The sequence below is a fragment of the Globicephala melas genome, chromosome 17 (genome assembly GCF_963455315.2).
Source record: "Globicephala melas chromosome 17, mGloMel1.2, whole genome shotgun sequence".
Classification (NCBI taxonomy): Eukaryota; Metazoa; Chordata; class Mammalia; order Artiodactyla; family Delphinidae; genus Globicephala; species Globicephala melas.
The window spans coordinates 18,593,777-18,600,009 of record NC_083330.1 but is presented as its reverse complement, the minus strand read 5'-3'; positions in this window follow the sequence as shown (position 1 = coordinate 18,600,009).

Below are 6,233 nucleotides of genomic sequence, written 5' to 3'. Positions count from 1 at the left end.
AAAAAAATAGGGCCAGAGGGTATGAATTTACAAAATCATTGCTTGACCTGACTTTCTTCAAAAAATCCAAGCAAATGCTGAACTCAAGCCTAGAAGACAACCTGTAGTGGTCTCTATACATTTTACTTGGTGTTATGAAGCAGTCCCCTAAGAGGAACTTCCTATAGCTAGAGAAAAATAAACAGCATGGCTACTAACCCTAAAATGAATGTGAGCCATTTACCCCAAACGCCTGAGCCACAGAATGCATTACTGCATATTTATTTTCAGAGGGAAATCTTTAGGAATTGAAATTCATCTTGAGAGTGAAAAGGAAAAATGCATCACAGGTAATAACAGAGAATGTGCTGATAATGTCCCCCAGACATATATGGACACCAAGTAATAGAACAGATAGAAAAAAAAAGTTATAATAATCCAATCTCATTTCTAAAAAAATAAAAATGTGAGCTACTTTAAAAGCAATGCATGCAAAATAAACTTGTTGAGCTAAATAGCTTACCTCTGCACAATGCCAAAATGAATATAGTATTCTTCCAAAAATTTAAAGTTCTTTGCTAGGTTGTAGCATGAACTCTTGTAAGAGGAGTGTGTCTTATTACAAACTCTCAGAGCAAAACTCTGCAAGGTTTGAGTGCTGCTGGCTACAGGAGCAGCTAACAGCTTTTATATGTCACAGTCTGCAACGTCCAGAAAGGGCAGTCTTTCTTAGGGTCTCTCTTAGCCAAAATCAAAGGGGAGGGGTTTTGGATAGAAAAAACAGTGATTGGGTGGCAACCTTTTTATGTGGGTGGTGAGGAAATTGAGTCACACCCACAGCTTACAAAGTACAAACCATAAAAGACAAACCCTTTTTGCTCTGAGCTTCCACCTTTTCTGTGACTGGTTAATTTTCCTCATTTAATGCCTTCTAGTTCCTGGTTCCCATACAAAAAAAGGAGAAAAAAAAAGGGACTGTGAGTTTTTGAAAACACAGAAGGTTGAGTAACAAGCAGTACATTTTTTTTTTTTAAGACAGTAAATGACATGGGAGCTGAAAAGAGCAAGCTGATATTAACTCAAAAGATCAGCTCACATAGTTAATCTGGGTGGCCACAAATATGATTCAAAAGAGATGCCAAGCAAATCAGTAGTAGTCAAACTATAGCATATGATATTGGGATAATAGATGTTCAAGTGGTTGCACTTTCTGTCTCCATGTGGCTTTATTCCTCTAATTTTCATATTTAGTCTCTCTTTATCTCTTTCTCTTGTTTCACTCTCTCTCCTTTTTTTCCTTTCTCTACAGAGAGGCAGCAAATTACCTGCCTTTTACCTGCCTTGTATAGAATGCAAATAGAGAAGCTTATGACAAATGACAGCAGCCAAGATAACATCTGTTTCAGGTTTAGAAGCATAGAGTTGAAATTTTAAGCAAAGAGTAGCCCAGCCTCTCAGGAAGCATATTGGAGGGCACAGCTCCGAGGCCATGAAGAATGTCACAGCAGCAGCTGCAGCTGTCAACCGTCAGAAGTGCCTTCCTAGAAAGATGCCATTGGAGCAAAACCTGTGTCTGGCAAGACAAGAGCCAAGAATGTGACTATTAGGGCAATTTGTAACAAAAGGACCCTCACAAATACCCTGTGTCATGAGAACTTTAACAAAATGTGGGATATTCCCAGTCTGTGGCAACAGGAATCTTAGAAACTACACATTATTCAGTTAAACTTGCATAACGTACACTGACTAGTCTAGTTGGTCATTGTGTGTTGCCTCCTGCATGTTTCAGCAAGGAGGAGTACTATGTGGATTTATATTTGTCAGAAAGGATGATCATGTGGTAAGAAGCACACCAGGCTGGGAGCCAAGTTTCCTGGGCTATATTCCCAGTCGTGTCTCTAGCAGTATGTGTGGCCTGACGCACATAGTTTAGCTCTTCACTGGTGCATCTAAAAATGGGAGGGAAAAGGTGTGTATTCTATTCTTCATCAAATTCCTTATGAGAGCAGGACAGTGTTTGAAACTGAAAGTGCCACTGAATTTCAAAGTTCAGTGTGGAGATGCATTCTTTGATGTTGATAACATGTGCCAAAGTTCAGGTTTTGCTATATTTTCATGAGCCTTAAGTTCCTAACTAATTTTGAGTAATTTGAGAAGGGCTCAAGGTGCAATACTGAAAGCTATAAATAGGAATTAATGAACACTGTTAAATTGAAAAGGCAAGAACATCTAATAGGAGCACAGAAGGTGAGCATGAGTATTATGAAACATCAGAGCAGCTTCAGGGAATGCACGTGGCTGCTCACAGCTGCCTATGTTTAACAACTGGAGCTGTCCAGCTAGGGTCTCACCCCTTCAGAAAGGACTCATGGCACATTGAATGAATCTCAAGGATGCTGTGTCAGAGATTCCTGAATCGAATAGAAGATTAGATGACATATTCTCTGTGGGCCATCCAACTCAAAGATCCAAGACCTTTTGAGAAATAGTGCCAGCACTGATTAGCCTATACTTTTCAACATATCTCTTATAGCTGTCTAGCATACAGGAGACTAAAGGACTTTTAATGCCTAAGCAGCAGACATGAATCTTTCTTTCTCCAGGGTGGCTGAGTTCTTGCTTAGAATCTCATAAAAATCAACCATTGCTTTCACGGTTACCTCTTTGTCATGTATACAAAGAGATATTGTTCATCTATTGAAGTTTGACTTGAGGTACTTCCACAGGGATGAAGATGTGTCCCTCGAGAAACTTGTCTGAACCATAAATGGATTTCCTCTACAAGAAAGTGGAGGGATGGAGGAGGAAAAAGAGAAAGAAGGAATTTCTGAGATGGACCTAAGCATGCCCAATTACATGAGGACAGAGATGATAGTTACTTAATCCTGAGACCCTGAGGCATGTCAATGATTTCAGATGTCTTTCAACAAACATGAATTATAGTGTGGAATTTCAGACTATTAGGAAAACCCCCAAGGGTATGGAATCATAAAAGAAAAGACCTGTGGGAGGAGAGTTAAGAATTCTGCTTCCAAGCAGACATTATTGCCAGAAGAAGTATTTTAAATGCTTTGGAAGTCATTTTAATTTTAAAATACTTACAAAATTAAGAGGCATACATCCAAGTTGTCAGTAAAAGAACTACTAATGAACAACTAACAATGAGGTGGTTCTTTATGAGATCTCTTCTTGAAAAAGAACATTGATGTGTATAGAAACATTTAGGGGAATGCTTGCCAACATGGACAGAAAGGAAATGCAGTTATATTACTGAGAAGAAATATATAAACAATTGGCAGCAACTATTGTATACCTTGAAACCTGTGAGAAAATGGTTGCGATTTTAAAATTGAAATCAGATATATTATGTATCCCAGAATGGCACAACTGCTTAAGCAAAGGTACTGTGAGTGTTTGTGTGTGGATACAGATACACATATGGTTTTAGTCTAAAACATTTCTAATCAATGGAGAACAAAGAAAGAGTTACACGAAAATGAGTGAAATGATTCAGTTCACTTTTTAGGAAGGTAACAAAAGGCAATGTTGATAATGAATGACAGGAGAGGCACTAGAGTAATACTAGGAAAAGATTGTGGAATTAACTTTAAGCAGTCATAAAAATGTTTAAAAGGGGAGAAATTGGCAAGACATTTCAGGCATAAAAATCCACAGGTTTGGCCAAGCTGTGGATGTATGAAGCAAGGTGAGAAACAATAAGCAATGGATAATTTGGGTTTCTGTCCTGGAAATGACAGAAGAAAGTTATAATTTCTATTTATATGGCACAACAGAAAACACTGTCACACACACTCAGCCACCTGAACCAAGATGGTGGAGTAGAAGGGTGTGCTCTCACTCCCTCTTGTGAGAACACCAGAATCACAACTATCTGCTGGACAATCATTGACAGGAAGACACTGGAACTCACCAAAAAAGATGCCCAACCTCCAAAGACAAAGGAGAAGCCAAAATGAGATGGTAGGATGGGCACAATCACACTAAAATCAAATCCCATAACTGCTGGGTGGGTGACTCACAAACTGGAGAACACTTATACCACAGAAGTCCACCCACTGGAGTGAAGTTTCTGAGCCCACGTCAGGCTTCCCAACCTGTGGGTCCGGAAACGGGAGGAGGAATAGCTAGAGAATCAGACTTTGAAGCCTAGTGGGATTTGATTGCAGAACTTCTACAGGATTGGGGGAAAAAGAGACTCCACTCTTGGAGGGCACACACAAAGTAGTGTGCGCATTGGGACCCAGAGGAAGGAACAGTGACCCCATGGGAGACTGAACCAGACCTACCTGCTAGTGTTGGAGAGTCTACTGCAGAAGCCGGGGGTGGCTGTGTCTCACCGTAAGGACAAGGACACAGGCAGCAGAAGTTCTGGGAAGTACTCCTTGGCGTGAGCCCTCCCAGAGTCTGCCATTGGCCCCAACAAAGAGCTCAGCAGAAACCACATACACAGAAAGATAGACAAGATGAAAAGGCAGAGGGCTATGTACCAGATGAAGGAACAAGATAAAACCCCAGAAAAACAACTAAATGAAGTGGAGATAGGCAATCCTCCAGAAAAAAGAATTCAGAATAATGATAGTGAAGATGATCCAGGACCTCAGAAAAAGAATGGAGGCAAACATCGAGAAGATGCAAGAAATGTTTAACAAAGACCTAGAAGAATTCAAGAACAAACAAACAGAGATGAACAATACAATAACTGAAATGAAAACTACACTAGAAGAAATCAATAGCAGAAGAACCGAGGCAGAAGAACAGGTAAGTGACCTGGAAGACAGAGTGGTGGAATTCACTGCTGTGGAACAGAATAAAGAAAAAAGAATGAAAAGAAATGAAGACAGCCTAAGAGACCTCTGGGACAACATTAAACGCAACAACATTCACGTTATAGGGGTCCCAGAAAGAGAAGAGAGAAAGGACCCGAGAAAATATTTGAAGAGATTATAGTCGAAAACTTCCCTATCATGGGAAAGAAAATAGCCACCGAAGTCCAGGAAGCTCAGAGAGTCCCATACAGGATAAACCAAAGGAGAAACATGCTGAGACACATAGTAATCAAATAGGCAAAAATTAAAGACATAGAAAAATTATTGAAAGCAGCAAGGGAAAAACAACAAATAACATACAAGGGAACTCCCACAAGGTTAACAGCTGATTTCTCAGCAGAAACTCTACAAGCCAGAAGGGAGTGGCATGATATACTTAAAGTGATGAAAAGGAAGAATCTACAACCAAGATTACTCTACCCGGCAAAGATCTCCTTCAGATTCGATGGGGAAATCAAAAGCTTTACAGACAAGCAAAAGCTAAGAGAATTCAGCACCGCCAAACCAGCTCTACAACAAATGCTAAAGGAACTTCTCTAAGTGGTATACACAAGAGAAGAAAAGGACGTAGAGAAACAAACCCAAAACAATTAAGGAAATGGTCATAGGAACATACATATTGATAATTACCTTAAACGTGAATGGATTAAATGCTCCAACCAAAAGACACAGGCTTGCTGAATGGATACAAAAACGAGACCTATATATATGCTGTCTACAAGAGACCCACTTCAGACCTAGGGACACATGCAGACTGAAAGTGAGGGGATGGAAAAAGATATTCCATGCAAATGGAAATCAAAAGAAACCTGGAGTAGCAAGACTCATATCAGATAAAATAGACTTTAAAATAAAGAATGTTACAAGAGACAAAGAAGAACACTACATAATGATCAAGGGATAATCCAAGAAGAAGATAAAACAATTATAAATATATATGCACCCAACATAGAGCACCTCAATACATAAGGCAACTGCTAGTATCTGTAAAAGAGGAAATTGATAGTAACACAACAATAGTGGGGGACATTAACACCTCACTTACACCAACGGACAGATCATCCAAAATGAAAATAAATAGGGAAACAGAAGCTTTGAATGACACAATAGACCAGATAGATTTAATTGGTATTTTTACTACATTCCATCCAAAAACAGCAGATTACACTTTCTTCTCAAATGCGCACGGAACATTCTCCAGGATAGATCACATTTTGGGTCACAAGTCAAGCCTCAGTAAATTTAAGAAAATTGAAATCATACCAAGCATCTTTTTTGACCACAACACTATGAGATTAGAAATGAATTACAGAGAAAAAAATGTAAAAAACGAAAACACATGAAGGCTAAAATATACGTTACTAAATACCCAAGAGATCACTGAAGACATCAAAGAGGAAATCAAAA